Genomic DNA, 21,829 nt, shown 5'->3' with positions numbered 1-21,829 from the left:
ATTTTTCCTGCTGCTGTTAGTAGTCCCACCACCAGGGTCCACACTGCATTGCCTGCTGCCAGTGCCACACATCACTCCTCCTCCTACTGCTGCTGTTGTATTTATCCTGCTGCTGTCAGTGGTCCCACCACCAGGGTCCACACTATGCATTGCCTGCTGCCAGTGCCACACGTCACTCCACCTCCTCCTGCTGCTGCTGTTGTATTTATCCTACTGCTGTCAGAGGTCCCACCGCCAGGGTCCACACAATGCATTGCCTGCTGCCAGTGCCACACGTCACTCCACCTCCTCCTGCTGCTGTTGTATTTATCCTGCTGCTGTCAGTGGTCCCACCGCCAGGGTCCACACTATGCATTGCCTGCTGTCAGTGCCACACGTCACTCCTCCTCCTACTGCTGCTGTTGTATTTATCCTGCTGCTGTCAGTGGTCCCACCACCAGGGTCCACACTATGCATTGCCTGCTGTCAGTGCCACACGTCACTCCTGCTCCTACTGCTGCTGTTGTATTTATCCTGCTGCTGTCAGAGGTCCCACCATCAGCGTCCTCACTATGCATTGCCTGCTGTCAGTGCCACACGTCACTCCTCCTCCTACTGCTGCTGTTGCTGTTTATCCTACTGCTGTCAGAGGTCCCACCACCAGGGTCCACACTATGCATTGCCTGCTGCCAGTGCCACACGTCACTCCTCCTCCTACTGCTGCTGTTGTATTTATCCTGCTGCTGTCAGTGGTCCCACTGCCAGAGTCCACACTAGGCATTGCCTGCTGTCAGTGCCACACGTCACTCCTCCTCCTACTGCTGCTGTTGTATTTATCCTGCTGCTGTCAGTGGTCCCACCGCCAGAGTCCACACTATGCATTGCCTGCTGTCAGTGCCACACGTCACTCCACCTCCTCCTGCTGCTGCTGTTGTATTTATCCTACTGCTGTCAGAGGTCCCACCGCCAGGGTCCACACTATGCATTGCCTGCTGCCAGTGCCACACGTCACTCCACCTCCTCCTGCTGCTGCTGTTGTATTTATCCTACTGCTGTCAGTGGTCCCACCACCAGGGTCCACACTATGCATTGCCTGCTGTCAGTGCCACACATCACTCCACCTCCTCCTGCTGCTGCTGTTGTATTTATCCTACTGCTGTCAGAGGTCCCACCGCCAGGGTCCAGACTATGCATTGCCTGCTGCCAGTGCCACACGTCACTCCTCCTCCTACTGCTGCTGTTGTATTTATCCTGCTGCTGTCAGTGGTCCCACCGCCAGGGTCCACACTATGCATTGCCTGCTGTCAGTGCCACACGTCACTCCACCTCCTCCTGCTGCTGTTATATTTATCCTGCTGCTGTCAGTGGTCCCACCGCCAGAGTCCACACTATGCATTGCCTGCTGTCAGTGCCGCACGTCACTCCACCTCCTCCTGCTGCTGCTGTTGTATTTATCCTACTGCTGTCAGAGGTCCCACCAGGGTCCACATTATGCATTGCCTGCTGTCAGTGCCACACGTCACTCCTCATCCTACTGCTGCTGTTGTATTTATCCTGCTGCTGTCAGTGGTCCCACCGCCAGAGTCCACACTATGCATTGCCTGCTGTCAGTGCCACACGTCACTCCACCTCCTCCTGCTGCTGCTGTTGTATTTATCCTACTGCTGTCAGAGGTCCCACCGCCAGGGTCCACACTATGCATTGCCTGCTGCCAGTGCCACACGTCACTCCACCTCCTCCTGCTGCTGCTGTTGTATTTATCCTACTGCTGTCAGAGGTCCCACCGCCAGGGTCCACACTATGCATTGCCTGCTGCCAGTGCTACACGTCACTCCACCTCCTCCTGCTGCTGCTGTTGTATTTATCCTACTGCTGTCAGAGGTCCCACCGCCAGGGTCCACACTATGCATTGCCTGCTGCCAGTGCCACACGTCACTCCACCTCCTCCTGCTGCTGTTGTATTTATCCTGCTGCTGTCAGTGGTCCCACCACCAGGGTCCACACTGCATTGCCTGCTGCCAGTGCCACACGTCACTCCACCTCCTCCTGCTGCTGTTGTATTTATCCTGCTGCTGTCAGTGGTCCCACCGCCAGGGTCCACACTATGCATTGCCTGCTGCCAGTGCCACACGTCACTCCTGCTGCTGCTGTTGTATTTATCCTACTGCTGTCAGAGGTCCCACCACCAGGGTCCACACTATGCATTGCCTGCTGCCAGTGCCACACGTCACTCCACCTCCTCCTGCTGCTGTTGTATTTTTCCTGCTGCTGTTAGTAGTCCCACCACCAGGGTCCACACTGCATTGCCTGCTGCCAGTGCCACACATCACTCCTCCTCCTACTGCTGCTGTTGTATTTATCCTGCTGCTGTCAGTGGTCCCACCACCAGGGTCCACACTATGCATTGCCTGCTGCCAGTGCCACACGTCACTCCACCTCCTCCTGCTGCTGCTGTTGTATTTATCCTACTGCTGTCAGAGGTCCCACCGCCAGGGTCCACACAATGCATTGCCTGCTGCCAGTGCCACACGTCACTCCACCTCCTCCTGCTGCTGTTGTATTTATCCTGCTGCTGTCAGTGGTCCCACCGCCAGGGTCCACACTATGCATTGCCTGCTGTCAGTGCCACACGTCACTCCTCCTCCTACTGCTGCTGTTGTATTTATCCTGCTGCTGTCAGTGGTCCCACCACCAGGGTCCACACTATGCATTGCCTGCTGTCAGTGCCACACGTCACTCCTGCTCCTACTGCTGCTGTTGTATTTATCCTGCTGCTGTCAGAGGTCCCACCATCAGCGTCCTCACTATGCATTGCCTGTTGTCAGTGCCACACGTCACTCCTCCTCCTACTGCTGCTGTTGTATTTATCCTGCTGCTGTCAGTGGTCCCACCGCCAGGGTCCACACTATGCATTGCCTGCTGTCAGTGCCACACGTCACTCCTCCTCCTCCTGCTGCTGTTGTATTTATCCTGCTGCTGTCAGTGGTCCCACCGCCAGGGTCCACACTATGCATTGCCTGCTGCCAGTGCCACACGTCACTCCTGCTGCTGCTGTTGTATTTATCCTACTGCTGTCAGAGGTCCCACCACCAGGGTCCACACTATGCATTGCCTGCTGCCAGTGCCACACGTCACTCCACCTCCTCCTGCTGCTGTTGTATTTTTCCTGCTGCTGTTAGTAGTCCCACCACCAGGGTCCACACTGCATTGCCTGCTGCCAGTGCCACACATCACTCCTCCTCCTACTGCTGCTGTTGTATTTATCCTGCTGCTGTCAGTGGTCCCACCACCAGGGTCCACACTATGCATTGCCTGCTGCCAGTGCCACACGTCACTCCACCTCCTCCTGCTGCTGCTGTTGTATTTATCCTACTGCTGTCAGAGGTCCCACCGCCAGGGTCCACACAATGCATTGCCTGCTGCCAGTGCCACACGTCACTCCACCTCCTCCTGCTGCTGTTGTATTTATCCTGCTGCTGTCAGTGGTCCCACCGCCAGGGTCCACACTATGCATTGCCTGCTGTCAGTGCCACACGTCACTCCTCCTCCTACTGCTGCTGTTGTATTTATCCTGCTGCTGTCAGTGGTCCCACCACCAGGGTCCACACTATGCATTGCCTGCTGTCAGTGCCACACGTCACTCCTGCTCCTACTGCTGCTGTTGTATTTATCCTGCTGCTGTCAGAGGTCCCACCATCAGCGTCCTCACTATGCATTGCCTGCTGTCAGTGCCACACGTCACTCCTCCTCCTACTGCTGCTGTTGTATTTATCCTGCTGCTGTCAGTGGTCCCACCGCCAGGGTCCACACTATGCATTGCCTGCTGTCAGTGCCACACGTCACTCCTCCTCCTCCTGCTGCTGTTGTATTTATCCTGCTGCTGTCAGTGGTCCCACCGCCAGGGTCCACACTATGCATTGCCTGCTGTCAGTGCCACACGTCACTCCACCTCCTCCTGCTGCTGTTATATTTATCCTGCTGCTGTCAGTGGTCCCACCGCCAGAGTCCACACTATGCATTGCCTGCTGTCAGTGCCGCACGTCACTCCACCTCCTCCTGCTGCTGCTGTTGTATTTATCCTACTGCTGTCAGAGGTCCCACCAGGGTCCACATTATGCATTGCCTGCTGTCAGTGCCACACGTCACTCCTCATCCTACTGCTGCTGTTGTATTTATCCTGCTGCTGTCAGTGGTCCCACCGCCAGAGTCCACACTATGCATTGCCTGCTGTCAGTGCCACACGTCACTCCACCTCCTCCTGCTGCTGCTGTTGTATTTATCCTACTGCTGTCAGAGGTCCCACCGCCAGGGTCCACACTATGCATTGCCTGCTGCCAGTGCCACACGTCACTCCACCTCCTCCTGCTGCTGCTGTTGTATTTATCCTACTGCTGTCAGAGGTCCCACCGCCAGGGTCCACACTATGCATTGCCTGCTGCCAGTGCTACACGTCACTCCACCTCCTCCTGCTGCTGCTGTTGTATTTATCCTACTGCTGTCAGAGGTCCCACCGCCAGGGTCCACACTATGCATTGCCTGCTGCCAGTGCCACACGTCACTCCACCTCCTCCTGCTGCTGTTGTATTTATCCTGCTGCTGTCAGTGGTCCCACCACCAGGGTCCACACTGCATTGCCTGCTGCCAGTGCCACACGTCACTCCACCTCCTCCTGCTGCTGTTGTATTTATCCTGCTGCTGTCAGTGGTCCCACCGCCAGGGTCCACACTATGCATTGCCTGCTGCCAGTGCCACACGTCACTCCTGCTGCTGCTGTTGTATTTATCCTACTGCTGTCAGAGGTCCCACCACCAGGGTCCACACTATGCATTGCCTGCTGCCAGTGCCACACGTCACTCCACCTCCTCCTGCTGCTGTTGTATTTTTCCTGCTGCTGTTAGTAGTCCCACCACCAGGGTCCACACTGCATTGCCTGCTGCCAGTGCCACACATCACTCCTCCTCCTACTGCTGCTGTTGTATTTATCCTGCTGCTGTCAGTGGTCCCACCACCAGGGTCCACACTATGCATTGCCTGCTGCCAGTGCCACACGTCACTCCACCTCCTCCTGCTGCTGCTGTTGTATTTATCCTACTGCTGTCAGAGGTCCCACCGCCAGGGTCCACACAATGCATTGCCTGCTGCCAGTGCCACACGTCACTCCACCTCCTCCTGCTGCTGTTGTATTTATCCTGCTGCTGTCAGTGGTCCCACCGCCAGGGTCCACACTATGCATTGCCTGCTGTCAGTGCCACACGTCACTCCTCCTCCTACTGCTGCTGTTGTATTTATCCTGCTGCTGTCAGTGGTCCCACCACCAGGGTCCACACTATGCATTGCCTGCTGTCAGTGCCACACGTCACTCCTGCTCCTACTGCTGCTGTTGTATTTATCCTGCTGCTGTCAGAGGTCCCACCATCAGCGTCCTCACTATGCATTGCCTGCTGTCAGTGCCACACGTCACTCCTCCTCCTACTGCTGCTGTTGTATTTATCCTGCTGCTGTCAGTGGTCCCACCGCCAGGGTCCACACTATGCATTGCCTGCTGTCAGTGCCACACGTCACTCCTCCTCCTCCTGCTGCTGTTGTATTTATCCTGCTGCTGTCAGTGGTCCCACCGCCAGGGTCCACACTATGCATTGCCTGCTGCCAGTGCCACACGTCACTCCTGCTGCTGCTGTTGTATTTATCCTACTGCTGTCAGAGGTCCCACCACCAGGGTCCACACTATGCATTGCCTGCTGCCAGTGCCACACGTCACTCCACCTCCTCCTGCTGCTGTTGTATTTTTCCTGCTGCTGTTAGTAGTCCCACCACCAGGGTCCACACTGCATTGCCTGCTGCCAGTGCCACACATCACTCCTCCTCCTACTGCTGCTGTTGTATTTATCCTGCTGCTGTCAGTGGTCCCACCACCAGGGTCCACACTATGCATTGCCTGCTGCCAGTGCCACACGTCACTCCACCTCCTCCTGCTGCTGCTGTTGTATTTATCCTACTGCTGTCAGAGGTCCCACCGCCAGGGTCCACACAATGCATTGCCTGCTGCCAGTGCCACACGTCACTCCACCTCCTCCTGCTGCTGTTGTATTTATCCTGCTGCTGTCAGTGGTCCCACCGCCAGGGTCCACACTATGCATTGCCTGCTGTCAGTGCCACACGTCACTCCTCCTCCTACTGCTGCTGTTGTATTTATCCTGCTGCTGTCAGTGGTCCCACCACCAGGGTCCACACTATGCATTGCCTGCTGTCAGTGCCACACGTCACTCCTGCTCCTACTGCTGCTGTTGTATTTATCCTGCTGCTGTCAGAGGTCCCACCATCAGCGTCCTCACTATGCATTGCCTGCTGTCAGTGCCACACGTCACTCCTCCTCCTACTGCTGCTGTTGCTGTTTATCCTACTGCTGTCAGAGGTCCCACCACCAGGGTCCACACTATGCATTGCCTGCTGCCAGTGCCACACGTCACTCCTCCTCCTACTGCTGCTGTTGTATTTATCCTGCTGCTGTCAGTGGTCCCACTGCCAGAGTCCACACTAGGCATTGCCTGCTGTCAGTGCCACACGTCACTCCTCCTCCTACTGCTGCTGTTGTATTTATCCTGCTGCGGTCAGTGGTCCCAACACCAGGAGCCACACTATGCATTGCCTGCTGTCAGTGCCAAACGTCACTCCACCTCCTCCTGCTGCTGCTGTTGTATTTATCCTACTGCTGTCAGAGGTCCCACCGCCAGAGTCCACACTATGCATTGCCTGCTGCCAGTGCCACACGTCACTCCACCTCCTCCTGCTGCTGCTGTTGTATTTATCCTACTGCTGTCAGTGGTCCCACCGCCAGGGTCCACACTATGCATTGCCTGCTGCCAGTGCCACACGTCACTCCACCTCCTCCTTCTGCTGTTGTATTTATCCTGCTGCTGTCAGTGGTCCCACCGCCAGGGTCCACACTATGCATTGCCTGCTGTCAGTGCCACATGTCACTCCTCCTCCTACTGCTGCTGTTGTATTTATCCTGCTGCTGTCAGTGGTCCCACCACCAGGGTCCACACTATGCATTGCCTGCTGTCAGTGCCACACATCACTCCACCTCCTCCTGCTGCTGCTGTTGTATTTATCCTACTGCTGTCAGAGGTCCCACCGCTAGGGTTCACACTATGCATTGCCTGCTGCCAGTGCCACACGTCACTCCTCCTCCTACTGCTGCTGTTGTATTTATCCTGCTGCTGTCAGTGGTCCCACCGCCAGGGTCCACACTATGCATTGCCTGCTGTCAGTGCCACACGTCACTCCACCTCCTCCTGCTGCTGCTGTTGTATTTATCCTACTGCTGTCAGAGGTCCCACCGCCAGGGTCCACACTATGCATTGCCTGCTGCCAGTGCCACACGTCACTCCACCTCCTCCTGCTGCTGCTGTTGTATTTATCCTACTGCTGTCAGAGGTCCCACCGCCAGGGTCCACACTATGCATTGCCTGCTGCCAGTGCTACACGTCACTCCACCTCCTCCTGCTGCTGCTGTTGTATTTATCCTACTGCTGTCAGAGGTCCCACCGCCAGGGTCCACACTATGCATTGCCTGCTGCCAGTGCCACACGTCACTCCACCTCCTCCTGCTGCTGTTGTATTTATCCTGCTGCTGTCAGTGGTCCCACCACCAGGGTCCACACTGCATTGCCTGCTGCCAGTGCCACACGTCACTCCACCTCCTCCTGCTGCTGTTGTATTTATCCTGCTGCTGTCAGTGGTCCCACCGCCAGGGTCCACACTATGCATTGCCTGCTGCCAGTGCCACACGTCACTCCTGCTGCTGCTGTTGTATTTATCCTACTGCTGTCAGAGGTCCCACCACCAGGGTCCACACTATGCATTGCCTGCTGCCAGTGCCACACGTCACTCCACCTCCTCCTGCTGCTGCTGTATTTTTCCTGCTGCTGTTAGTGGTCCCACCACCAGGGTCCACACTGCATTGCCTGCTGCCAGTGCCACAAGTCACTCCTCCTCCTACTGCTGCTGTTGTATTTATCCTGCTGCTGTCAGTGGTCCCACCACCAGGGTCCACACTATGCATTGCCTGCTGTCAGTGCCACACATCACTCTACCTCCTCCTGCTGCTGCTGTTGTATTTATCCTACTGCTGTCAGAGGTCCCACCGCCAGGGTCCAGACTATGCATTGCCTGCTGCCAGTGCCACACGTCACTCCTCCTCCTACTGCTGCTGTTGTATTTATCCTGCTGCTGTCAGTGGTCCCACCGCCAGGGTCCACACTATGCATTGCCTGCTGTCAGTGCCACATGTCACTCCACCTCCTCCTGCTGCTGTTATATTTATCCCGCTGCTGTCAGTGGTCCCACCGCCAGAGTCCACACTATGCATTGCCTGCTGTCAGTGCCACACGTCACTCCACCTCCTCCTGCTGCTGCTGTTGTATTTATCCTACTGCTGTCAGAGGTCCCACCAGGGTCCACATTATGCATTGCCTGCTGTCAGTGCCACACGTCACTCCTCATCCTACTGCTGCTGTTGTATTTATCCTGCTGCTGTCAGTGGTCCCACCGCCAGAGTCCACACTATGCATTGCCTGCTGTCAGTGCCACACGTCACTCCACCTCCTCCTGCTGCTGCTGTTGTATTTATCCTACTGCTGTCAGAGGTCCCACCGCCAGGGTCCACACTATGCATTGCCTGCTGCCAGTGCCACACGTCACTCCACCTCCTCCTGCTGCTGCTGTTGTATTTATCCTACTGCTGTCAGAGGTCCCACCGCCAGGGTCCACACTATGCATTGCCTGCTGCCAGTGCTACACGTCACTCCACCTCCTCCTGCTGCTGCTGTTGTATTTATCCTACTGCTGTCAGAGGTCCCACCGCCAGGGTCCACACTATGCATTGCCTGCTGCCAGTGCCACACGTCACTCCACCTCCTCCTGCTGCTGTTGTATTTATCCTGCTGCTGTCAGTGGTCCCACCACCAGGGTCCACACTGCATTGCCTGCTGCCAGTGCCACACGTCACTCCACCTCCTCCTGCTGCTGTTGTATTTATCCTGCTGCTGTCAGTGGTCCCACCGCCAGGGTCCACACTATGCATTGCCTGCTGCCAGTGCCACACGTCACTCCTGCTGCTGCTGTTGTATTTATCCTACTGCTGTCAGAGGTCCCACCACCAGGGTCCACACTATGCATTGCCTGCTGCCAGTGCCACACGTCACTCCACCTCCTCCTGCTGCTGTTGTATTTTTCCTGCTGCTGTTAGTAGTCCCACCACCAGGGTCCACACTGCATTGCCTGCTGCCAGTGCCACACATCACTCCTCCTCCTACTGCTGCTGTTGTATTTATCCTGCTGCTGTCAGTGGTCCCACCACCAGGGTCCACACTATGCATTGCCTGCTGCCAGTGCCACACGTCACTCCACCTCCTCCTGCTGCTGCTGTTGTATTTATCCTACTGCTGTCAGAGGTCCCACCGCCAGGGTCCACACAATGCATTGCCTGCTGCCAGTGCCACACGTCACTCCACCTCCTCCTGCTGCTGTTGTATTTATCCTGCTGCTGTCAGTGGTCCCACCGCCAGGGTCCACACTATGCATTGCCTGCTGTCAGTGCCACACGTCACTCCTCCTCCTACTGCTGCTGTTGTATTTATCCTGCTGCTGTCAGTGGTCCCACCACCAGGGTCCACACTATGCATTGCCTGCTGTCAGTGCCACACGTCACTCCTGCTCCTACTGCTGCTGTTGTATTTATCCTGCTGCTGTCAGAGGTCCCACCATCAGCGTCCTCACTATGCATTGCCTGCTGTCAGTGCCACACGTCACTCCTCCTCCTACTGCTGCTGTTGCTGTTTATCCTACTGCTGTCAGAGGTCCCACCACCAGGGTCCACACTATGCATTGCCTGCTGCCAGTGCCACACGTCACTCCTCCTCCTACTGCTGCTGTTGTATTTATCCTGCTGCTGTCAGTGGTCCCACTGCCAGAGTCCACACTAGGCATTGCCTGCTGTCAGTGCCACACGTCACTCCTCCTCCTACTGCTGCTGTTGTATTTATCCTGCTGCGGTCAGTGGTCCCAACACCAGGAGCCACACTATGCATTGCCTGCTGTCAGTGCCAAACGTCACTCCACCTCCTCCTGCTGCTGCTGTTGTATTTATCCTACTGCTGTCAGAGGTCCCACCGCCAGAGTCCACACTATGCATTGCCTGCTGCCAGTGCCACACGTCACTCCACCTCCTCCTGCTGCTGCTGTTGTATTTATCCTACTGCTGTCAGAGGTCCCACCGCCAGGGTCCACACTATGCATTGCCTGCTGCCAGTGCCACACGTCACTCCACCTCCTCCTTCTGCTGTTGTATTTATCCTGCTGCTGTCAGTGGTCCCACCGCCAGGGTCCACACTATGCATTGCCTGCTGTCAGTGCCACATGTCACTCCTCCTCCTACTGCTGCTGTTGTATTTATCCTGCTGCTGTCAGTGGTCCCACCACCAGGGTCCACACTATGCATTGCCTGCTGTCAGTGCCACACATCACTCCACCTCCTCCTGCTGCTGCTGTTGTATTTATCCTACTGCTGTCAGAGGTCCCACCGCTAGGGTTCACACTATGCATTGCCTGCTGCCAGTGCCACACGTCACTCCTCCTCCTACTGCTGCTGTTGTATTTATCCTGCTGCTGTCAGTGGTCCCACCGCCAGGGTCCACACTATGCATTGCCTGCTGTCAGTGCCACACGTCACTCCACCTCCTCCTGCTGCTGCTGTTGTATTTATCCTACTGCTGTCAGAGGTCCCACCGCCAGGGTCCACACTATGCATTGCCTGCTGCCAGTGCCACACGTCACTCCACCTCCTCCTGCTGCTGCTGTTGTATTTATCCTACTGCTGTCAGAGGTCCCACCGCCAGGGTCCACACTATGCATTGCCTGCTGCCAGTGCTACACGTCACTCCACCTCCTCCTGCTGCTGCTGTTGTATTTATCCTACTGCTGTCAGAGGTCCCACCGCCAGGGTCCACACTATGCATTGCCTGCTGCCAGTGCCACACGTCACTCCACCTCCTCCTGCTGCTGTTGTATTTATCCTGCTGCTGTCAGTGGTCCCACCACCAGGGTCCACACTGCATTGCCTGCTGCCAGTGCCACACGTCACTCCACCTCCTCCTGCTGCTGTTGTATTTATCCTGCTGCTGTCAGTGGTCCCACCGCCAGGGTCCACACTATGCATTGCCTGCTGCCAGTGCCACACGTCACTCCTGCTGCTGCTGTTGTATTTATCCTACTGCTGTCAGAGGTCCCACCACCAGGGTCCACACTATGCATTGCCTGCTGCCAGTGCCACACGTCACTCCACCTCCTCCTGCTGCTGCTGTATTTTTCCTGCTGCTGTTAGTGGTCCCACCACCAGGGTCCACACTGCATTGCCTGCTGCCAGTGCCACAAGTCACTCCTCCTCCTACTGCTGCTGTTGTATTTATCCTGCTGCTGTCAGTGGTCCCACCACCAGGGTCCACACTATGCATTGCCTGCTGTCAGTGCCACACATCACTCTACCTCCTCCTGCTGCTGCTGTTGTATTTATCCTACTGCTGTCAGAGGTCCCACCGCCAGGGTCCAGACTATGCATTGCCTGCTGCCAGTGCCACACGTCACTCCTCCTCCTACTGCTGCTGTTGTATTTATCCTGCTGCTGTCAGTGGTCCCACCGCCAGGGTCCACACTATGCATTGCCTGCTGTCAGTGCCACATGTCACTCCACCTCCTCCTGCTGCTGTTATATTTATCCCGCTGCTGTCAGTGGTCCCACCGCCAGAGTCCACACTATGCATTGCCTGCTGTCAGTGCCACACGTCACTCCACCTCCTCCTGCTGCTGCTGTTGTATTTATCCTACTGCTGTCAGAGGTCCCACCAGGGTCCACATTATGCATTGCCTGCTGTCAGTGCCACACGTCACTCCTCATCCTACTGCTGCTGTTGTATTTATCCTGCTGCTGTCAGTGGTCCCACCGCCAGAGTCCACACTATGCATTGCCTGCTGTCAGTGCCACACGTCACTCCACCTCCTCCTGCTGCTGCTGTTGTATTTATCCTACTGCTGTCAGAGGTCCCACCGCCAGGGTCCACACTATGCATTGCCTGCTGCCAGTGCCACACGTCACTCCACCTCCTCCTGCTGCTGCTGTTGTATTTATCCTACTGCTGTCAGAGGTCCCACCGCCAGGGTCCACACTATGCATTGCCTGCTGCCAGTGCTACACGTCACTCCACCTCCTCCTGCTGCTGCTGTTGTATTTATCCTACTGCTGTCAGAGGTCCCACCGCCAGGGTCCACACTATGCATTGCCTGCTGCCAGTGCCACACGTCACTCCACCTCCTCCTGCTGCTGTTGTATTTATCCTGCTGCTGTCAGTGGTCCCACCACCAGGGTCCACACTGCATTGCCTGCTGCCAGTGCCACACGTCACTCCACCTCCTCCTGCTGCTGTTGTATTTATCCTGCTGCTGTCAGTGGTCCCACCGCCAGGGTCCACACTATGCATTGCCTGCTGCCAGTGCCACACGTCACTCCTGCTGCTGCTGTTGTATTTATCCTACTGCTGTCAGAGGTCCCACCACCAGGGTCCACACTATGCATTGCCTGCTGCCAGTGCCACACGTCACTCCACCTCCTCCTGCTGCTGTTGTATTTTTCCTGCTGCTGTTAGTAGTCCCACCACCAGGGTCCACACTGCATTGCCTGCTGCCAGTGCCACACATCACTCCTCCTCCTACTGCTGCTGTTGTATTTATCCTGCTGCTGTCAGTGGTCCCACCACCAGGGTCCACACTATGCATTGCCTGCTGCCAGTGCCACACGTCACTCCACCTCCTCCTGCTGCTGCTGTTGTATTTATCCTACTGCTGTCAGAGGTCCCACCGCCAGGGTCCACACAATGCATTGCCTGCTGCCAGTGCCACACGTCACTCCACCTCCTCCTGCTGCTGTTGTATTTATCCTGCTGCTGTCAGTGGTCCCACCGCCAGGGTCCACACTATGCATTGCCTGCTGTCAGTGCCACACGTCACTCCTCCTCCTACTGCTGCTGTTGTATTTATCCTGCTGCTGTCAGTGGTTCCACCACCAGGGTCCACACTATGCATTGCCTGCTGTCAGTGCCACACGTCACTCCTGCTCCTACTGCTGCTGTTGTATTTATCCTGCTGCTGTCAGAGGTCCCACCATCAGCGTCCACACTATGCATTGCCTGCTGTCAGTGCCACACGTCACTCCTCCTCCTACTGCTGCTGTTGCTGTTTATCCTACTGCTGTCAGAGGTCCCACCACCAGGGTCCACACTATGCATTGCCTGCTGCCAGTGCCACACGTCACTCCTCCTCCTACTGCTGCTGTTGTATTTATCCTGCTGCTGTCAGTGGTCCCACTGCCAGAGTCCACACTAGGCATTGCCTGCTGTCAGTGCCACACGTCACTCCTCCTCCTACTGCTGCTGTTGTATTTATCCTGCTGCTGTCAGTGGTCCCAACACCAGGAGCCACACTATGTATTGCCTGCTGTCAGTGCCACACGTCACTCCACCTCCTCCTGCTGCTGCTGTTGTATTTATCCTACTGCTGTCAGAGGTCCCACCGCCAGAGTCCACACTATGCATTGCCTGCTGCCAGTGCCACACGTCACTCCACCTCCTCCTGCTGCTGTTGTATTTATCCTGCTGCTGTCAGTGGTCCCACCACCAGGGTCCACACTGCATTGCCTGCTGCCAGTGCCACACGTCACTCCACCTCCTCCTGCTGCTGTTGTATTTATCCTGCTGCTGTCAGTGGTCCCACCGCCAGGGTCCACACTATGCATTGCCTGCTGCCAGTGCCACACGTCACTCCTGCTGCTGCTGTTGTATTTATCCTACTGCTGTCAGAGGTCCCACCACCAGGGTCCACACTATGCATTGCCTGCTGCCAGTGCCACACGTCACTCCACCTCCTCCTGCTGCTGCTGTTGTATTTATCCTACTGCTGTCAGAGGTCCCACCGCCAGTGTCCACACTATGCATTGCCTGCTGTCAGTGCCACACGCCACTCCTCCTCCTACTGCTGCTGTTGTATTTATCCTGCTGCTGTCAGTGGTCCCACCACCAGGGTCCACACTATGCATTGCCTGCTGCCAGTGCCACACGTCACTCCACCTCCTCCTGCTGCTGCTGTTGTATTTATCCTACTGCTGTCAGAGGTCCCACCGCCAGGGTCCACACAATGCATTGCCTGCTGCCAGTGCCACACGTCACTCCACCTCCTCCTGCTGCTGTTCTATTTATCCTGCTGCTGTCAGTGGTCCCACCGCCAGGGTCCACACTATGCATTGCCTGCTGTCAGTGCCACACGTCACTCCTCCTCCTACTGCTGCTGTTGTATTTATCCTGCTGCTGTCAGTGGTCCCACCACCAGGGTCCACACTATGCATTGCCTGCTGTCAGTGCCACACGTCACTCCTGCTCCTACTGCTGCTGTTGTATTTATCCTGCTGCTGTCAGAGGTCCCACCACCAGCGTCCACACTATGCATTGCCTGCTGTCAGTGCCACACGTCACTCCTCCTCCTACTGCTGCTGTTGCTGTTTATCCTACTGCTGTCAGAGGTCCCACCACCTGGGTCCACACTATGCATTGCCTGCTGCCAGTGCCACACGTCACTCCTCCTCCTACTGCTGCTGTTGTATTTATCCTTACTGCTGTCAGTGGTCCCACTGCCAGAGTCCACACTATGCATTGCCTGCTGTCAGTGCCACACGTCACTCCTCCTCCTACTGCTGCTGTTGTATTTATCCTGCTGCTGTCAGTGGTCCCAACACCAGGAGCCACACTATGCATTGCCTGCTGTTAGTGCCACACATCACTCCACCTCCTCCTGCTGCTGTTGTATTTATCCTGCTGCTGTCAGTGGTCCCACCGCCAGGGTCCACACTATGCATTGCCTGCTGTCAGTGCCACACGTCACTCCTCCTCCTACTGCTGCTGTTGTATTTATCCTGCTGCTGTCAGTGGTCCCACCACCAGGGTCCACACTATGCATTGCCTGCTGTCAGTGCCACACATCACTCCACCTCCTCCTGCTGCTGCTGTTGTATTTATCCTACTGCTGTCAGAGGTCCCACCGCCAGGGTCCACACTATGCATTGCCTGCTGCCAGTGCCACACGTCACTCCTCCTCCTACTGCTGCTGTTGTATTTATCCTGCTGCTGTCAGTGGTCCCACCGCCAGGGTCCACACTATGCATTGCCTGCTGTCAGTGCCACACGTCACTCCACCTCCTCCTGCTGCTGTTATATTTATCCTGCTGCTGTCAGTGGTCCCACCGCCAGAGTCCACACTATGCATTGCCTGCTGTCAGTGCCACACGTCACTCCACCTCCTCCTGCTGCTGCTGTTGTATTTATCCTACTGCTGTCAGAGGTCCCACTGCCAGGGTCCACACTATGCATTGCCTGCTGCCAGTGCTACACGTCACTCCACCTCCTCCTGCTGCTGCTGTTGTATTTATCCTACTGCTGTCAGAGGTCCCACCGCCAGGGTCCACACTATGCATTGCCTGCTGCCAGTGCCACACGTCACTCCACCTCCTCCTGCTGCTGTTGTATTTATCCTGCTGCTGTCAGTGGTCCCACCACCAGGGTCCACACTGCATTGCCTGCTGCCAGTGCCACACGTCACTCCACCTCCTCCTGCTGCTGTTGTATTTATCCTGCTGCTGTCAGTGGTCCCCCTGCCAGGGTCCACACTATGCATTGCCTGCTGCCAGTGCCACACGTCACTCCTGCTGCTGCTGTTGTATTTATCCTACTGCTGTCAGAGGTCCCACCACCAGGGTCCACACTATGCATTGCCTGCTGCCAGTGCCACACGTCACTCCACCTCCTCCTGCTGCTGTTGTATTTTTCCTGCTGCTGTTAGTGGTCCCACCACCAGGGTCCACACTGCATTGCCTGCTGCCAGTGCCACAAGTCACTCCTCCTCCTACTGCTGCTGTTGTATTTATCCTGCTGCTGTCAGTGGTCCCACCACCAGGGTCCACACTATGCATTGCCTGCTGTCAGTGCCACACATCACTCCACCTCCTCCTGCTGCTGTTATATTTATCCTGCTGCTGTCAGTGGTCCCACCGCCAGGGTCCACACTATGCATTGCCTGCTGTCAGTGCCACACGTCACTCCTCCTCCTACTGCTGCTGTTGTATTTATCCTGCTGCTGTCAGTGGTCCCACCACCAGGGTCCACACTATGCATTGCCTGCTGTCAGTGCCACACATCACTCCACCTCCTCCTGCTGCTGCTGTTGTATTTATCCTACTGCTGTCAGAGGTCCCACCGCCAGGGTCCAGACTATGCATTGCCTGCTGCCAGTGCCACACGTCACTCCTCCTCCTACTGCTGCTGTTGTATTTATCCTGCTGCTGTCAGTGGTCCCACCGCCAGGGTCCACACTATGCATTGCCTGCTGTCAGTGCCACACGTCACTCCACCTCCTCCTGCTGCTGTTATATTTATCCTGCTGTTGTCAGTGGTCCCACCAGGATCCACATTATGCATTGCCTGCTGTCAGTGCCACACGTCACTCCTCCTCCTACTGCTGCTGTTGTATTTATCCTGCTGCTGTCAGTGGTCCCACCGCCAGAGTCCACACTATGCATTGCCTGCTGTCAGTGCCACACGTCACTCCACCTCCTCCTGCTGCTGCTGTTGTATTTATCCTACTGCTATCAGAGGTCCCACCGCCAGGGTCCACACTATGCATTGCCTGCTGCCAGTGCTACACGTCACTCCACCTCCTCCTGCTGCTGCTCTTGTATTTATCCTACTGCTGTCAGAGGTCCCACCGCCAGGGTCCACACTATGCATTGCCTGCTGCCAGTGCCACACGTCACTCCACCTCCTCCTGCTGCTGTTGTATTTATCCTGCTGCTGTCAGTGGTCCCACCACCAGGGTCCACACTGCATTGCCTGCTGCCAGTGCCACACGTCACTCCACCTCCTCCTGCTGCTGTTGTATTTATCCTGCTGCTGTCAGTGGTCCCACCGCCAGGGTCCACACTATGCATTGCCTGCTGCCAGTGCCACACGTCACTCCTGCTGCTGCTGTTGTATTTATCCTACTGCTGTCAGAGGTCCCACCACCAGGGTCCACACTATGCATTGCCTGCTGCCAGTGCCACACGTCACTCCACCTCCTCCTGCTGCTGTTGTATTTTTCCTGCTGCTGTTAGTGGTCCCACCACCAGGGTCCACACTGCATTGCCTGCTGCCAGTGCCACACATCACTCCTCCTCCTACTGCTGCTGTTGTATTTATCCTGCTGCTGTCAGTGGTCCCACCACCAGGGTCCACACTATGCATTGCCTGCTGCCAGTGCCACACGTCACTCCACCTCCTCCTGCTGCTGCTGTTGTATTTATCCTACTGCTGTCAGAGGTCCCACCGCCAGGGTCCACACAATGCATTGCCTGCTGCCAGTGCCACATGTCACTCCACCTCCTCCTGCTGCTGTTGTATTTATCCTGCTGCTGTCAGTGGTCCCACCGCCAGGGTCCACACTATGCATTGCCTGCTGTCAGTGCCACACGTCACTCCTCCTCCTACTGCTGCTGTTGTATTTATCCTGCTGCTGTCAGTGGTCCCACCACCAGGGTCCACACTATGCATTGCCTGCTGTCAGTGCCACACGTCACTCCTGCTCCTACTGCTGCTGTTGTATTTATCCTGCTGCTGTCAGAGGTCCCACCACCAGCGTCCACACTATGCATTGCCTGCTGTCAGTGCCACACGTCACTCCTCCTCCTACTGCTGCTGTTGCTGTTTATCCTACTGCTGTCAGAGGTCCCACCACCAGGGTCCACACTATGCATTGCCTGGTGCCAGTGCCACACGTCACTCCTCCTCCTACTGCTGCTGTTGTATTTATCCTGCTGCTGTCAGTGGTCCCACTGCCAGAGTCCACATTAGGCATTGTCTGCTGTCAGTGCCACACGTCACTCCTCCTCCTACTGCTGCTGTTGTATTTATCCTGCTGCTGTCAGTGGTCCCAACACCAGGAGCCACACTATGCATTGCCTGCTGTCAGTGCCACATGTCACTCCACCTCCTCCTGCTGCTGCTGTTGTATTTATCCTACTGCTGTCAGAGGTCCCACCGCCAGAGTCCACACTATGCATTGCCTGCTGCCAGTGCCACACGTCACTCCACCTCCTCCTGCTGCTGTTGTATTTATCCTGCTGCTGTCAGTGGTCCCACCGCCAGGGTCCACACTATGCATTGCCTGCTGTCAGTGCCACACGTCGCTCCTCCTCCTACTGCTGCTGTTGTATTTATCCTGCTGCTGTCAGTGGTCCCAACACCAGGAGCCACACTATGCATTGCCTGCTGTCAGTGCCACATGTCACTCCACCTCCTCCTGCTGCTGCTGTTGTATTTATCCTACTGCTGTCAGAGGTCCCACCGCCAGAGTCCACACTATGCATTGCCTGCTGCCAGTGCCACACGTCACTCCACCTCCTCCTGCTGCTGCTGTTGTATTTATCCTACTGGTGTCAGAGGTCCCACCGCCAGGGTCCACACTATGCATTGCCTGCTGTCAGTGCCACACGCCACTCCTCCTCCTACTGCTGCTGTTGTATTTATCCTGCTGCTGTCAGTGGTCCCACCACCAGGGTCCACACTATGCATTGCCTGCTGCCAGTACCACACGTCACTCCACCTCCTCCTGCTGCTGCTGTTGTATTTATCCTACTGCTGTCAGAGGTCCCACCGCCAGGGTCCACACAATGCATTGCCTGCTGCCAGTGCCACACGTCACTCCACCTCCTCCTGCTGCTGTTGTATTTATCCTGCTGCTGTCAGTGGTCCCACCGCCAGGGTCCACACTATGCATTGCCTGCTGTCAGTGCCACACGTCGCTCCTCCTCCTACTGCTGCTGTTGTATTTATCCTGCTGCTGTCAGTGGTCCCACCACCAGGGTCCACACTATGCATTGCCTGCTGTCAGTGCCACACGTCACTCCTGCTCCTACTGCTGCTGTTGTATTTATCCTGCTGCTGTCAGAGGTCCCACCACCAGCGTCCACACTATGCATTGCCTGCTGTCAGTGCCACACGTCACTCCACCTCCTACTGCTGCTGTTGCTGTTTATCCTACTGCTGTCAGAGGTCCCACCACCAGGGTCCACACTATGCATTGCCTGCTGCCAGTGCCACACGTCACTCCTCCTCCTACTGCTGCTGTTGTATTTATCCTTACTGCTGTCAGTGGTCCCACTGCCAGAGTCCACACTATGCATTGCCTGCTGTCAGTGCCACACGTCACTCCTCCTCCTACTGCTGCTGTTGTATTTATCCTGCTGCTGTCAGTGGTCCAAACACCAGGAGCCACACTATGCATTGCCTGCTGTTAGTGCCAGACATCACTCCACCTCCTCCTGCTGCTGTTGTATTTATCCTGCTGCTGTCAGTGGTCCCACCGCCAGGGTCCACACTATGCATTGCCTGCTGTCAGTGCCACACGTCACTCCTCCTCCTACTGCTGCTGTTGTATTTATCCTGCTGCTGTCAGTGGTCCCACCACCAGGGTCCACACTATGCATTGCCTGCTGTCAGTGCCACACATCACTCCACCTCCTCCTGCTGCTGCTGTTGTATTTATCCTACTGCTGTCAGAGGTCCCACCGCCAGGGTCCACACTATGCATTGCCTGCTGCCAGTGCCACACGTCACTCCTCCTCCTACTGCTGCTGTTGTATTTATCCTGCTGCTGTCAGTGGTCCCACCGCCAGGGTCCACACTATGCATTGCCTGCTGCCAGTGCCACACGTCACTCCACCTCCTCCTGCTGCTGTTATATTTATCCTGCTGCTGTCAGTGGTCCAACCGCCAGAGTCCACACTATGCATTGCCTGCTGTCAGTGCCACACGTCACTCCACCTCCTCCTGCTGCTGCTGTTGTATTTATCCTACTGCTGTCAGAGGTCCCACCAGGGTCCACATTATGCATTGCCTGCTGTCAGTGCCACACGTCACTCCTCCTCCTACTGCTGCTGTTGTATTTATCCTGCTGCTGTCAGTGGTCCCACCGCCAGAGTCCACACTATGCATTGCCTGCTGTCAGTGCCACACGTCACTCCACCTCCTCCTGCTGCTGCTGTTGTATTTATCCTACTGCTGTCAGAGGTCCCACCGCCAGGGTCCACACTATGCATTGCCTGCTGCCAGTGCCACACGTCACTCCACCTCCTCCTCCTGCTGCTGTTGTAATTATCCTACTGCTGTCAGAGGTCCCACCGCCAGGGTCCACACTATGCATTGCCTGCTGCCAGTGCCACACGTCACTCCTGCTGCTGCTGTTGTATTTATCCTACTGCTGTCAGAGGTCCCACCGCCAAGGTCCACACTATGCATTGCCTGCTGCCAGTGCCACACGTCACTCCCCCTCCTCCTGCTGCTGTTGTATTTATCCTGCTGCTGTCAGTGGTCCCACCGCCACGGTCCATACTATGCATTGCCTGCTGCCAGTGCCACACGTCACTTCTGCTGCTGCTGTTGTTTTTCTCCTACTACTGTCAGAGGTTCCACCACCAGGGTCCACACTATGCATTGCCTGCTGCCAGTGCCACACGTCACTCCACCTCCTCCTGCTGCTGTTGTATTTTTCCTGCTGCTGTTAGTGGTCCCACCACCAGGGTCCACACTGCATTGCCTGCTGCCAGTGCCACACGTCACTCCTCCTCCTACTGCTGCTGTTGTATTTATCCTGCTGCTGTCAGTGGTCCCACCACCAGGGACCACACTATGCATTGCCTGCTGCCAGTGCCACACGTCACTCCACCTCCTCCTGCTGCTGCTGTTGTATTTATCCTACTGCTGTCAGAGGTCCCACCGCCAGGGTCCACACAATGCATTGCCTGCTGCCAGTGCCACACGTCACTCCACCTCCTCCTGCTGCTGTTGTATTTATCCTGCTGCTGTCAGTGGTCCCACCGCCAGGGTCCTCACTATGCATTGCCTGCTGTCAGTGCCACACGTCACTCCTCCTCCTACTGCTGCTGTTGTATTTATCCTGCTGCTGTCAGTGGTCCCACCACCAGGGTCCACACTATGCATTGCCTGCTGTCAGTGCCACACGTCACTCCTGCTCCTACTGCTGCTGTTGTATTTATCCTGCTGCTGTCAGAGGTCCCACCACCAGCGTCCACACTATGCATTGCCTGCTGTCAGTGCCACACGTCACTCCTCCTCCTACTGCTGCTGTTCCTGTTTATCCTACTGCTGTCAGAGGTCCCACCACCAGGGTCCACACTATGCATTGCCTGCTGCCAGTGCCACACGTCACTCCTCCTCCTACTGCTGCTGTTGTATTTATCCTGCTGCTGTCAGTGGTCCCACTGCCAGAGTCCACACTATGCATTGCCTGCTGTCAGTGCCACACGTCACTCCTCCTCCTACTGCTGCTATTGTATTTATCCTGCTGCTGTCAGTGGTCCCAACACCAGGAGCCACACTATGCATTGCCTGCTGTCAGTGCCACACGTCAATCCACCTCCTCCTGCTGCTGCTGTTGTATTTATCCTACTGCTGTCAGTTGTCCCACCACCAGGGTCCACACTATGCATTGCCTGCTGTCAGTGCCACACGTCACTCCTGCTCCTACTGCTGCTGTTGTATTTATCCTACTGCTGTCAGAGGTCCCACCGCCAGGGTCCACACTATGCATTGCCTGCTGTCAGTGCCACACGCCACTCCTCCTCCTACTGCTGCTGTTGTATTTATCCTGCTGCTGTCAGTGGTCCCACCACCAGGGTCCACACTATGCATTGCCTGCTGCC

This window comes from Hyperolius riggenbachi, chromosome 6 (genome assembly GCF_040937935.1).
Source record: "Hyperolius riggenbachi isolate aHypRig1 chromosome 6, aHypRig1.pri, whole genome shotgun sequence".
NCBI lineage: Eukaryota > Metazoa > Chordata > Amphibia > Anura > Hyperoliidae > Hyperolius > Hyperolius riggenbachi.
The sequence above is the reverse complement of the archived record's forward strand: the minus strand, read 5'-3'. Positions refer to the sequence as shown.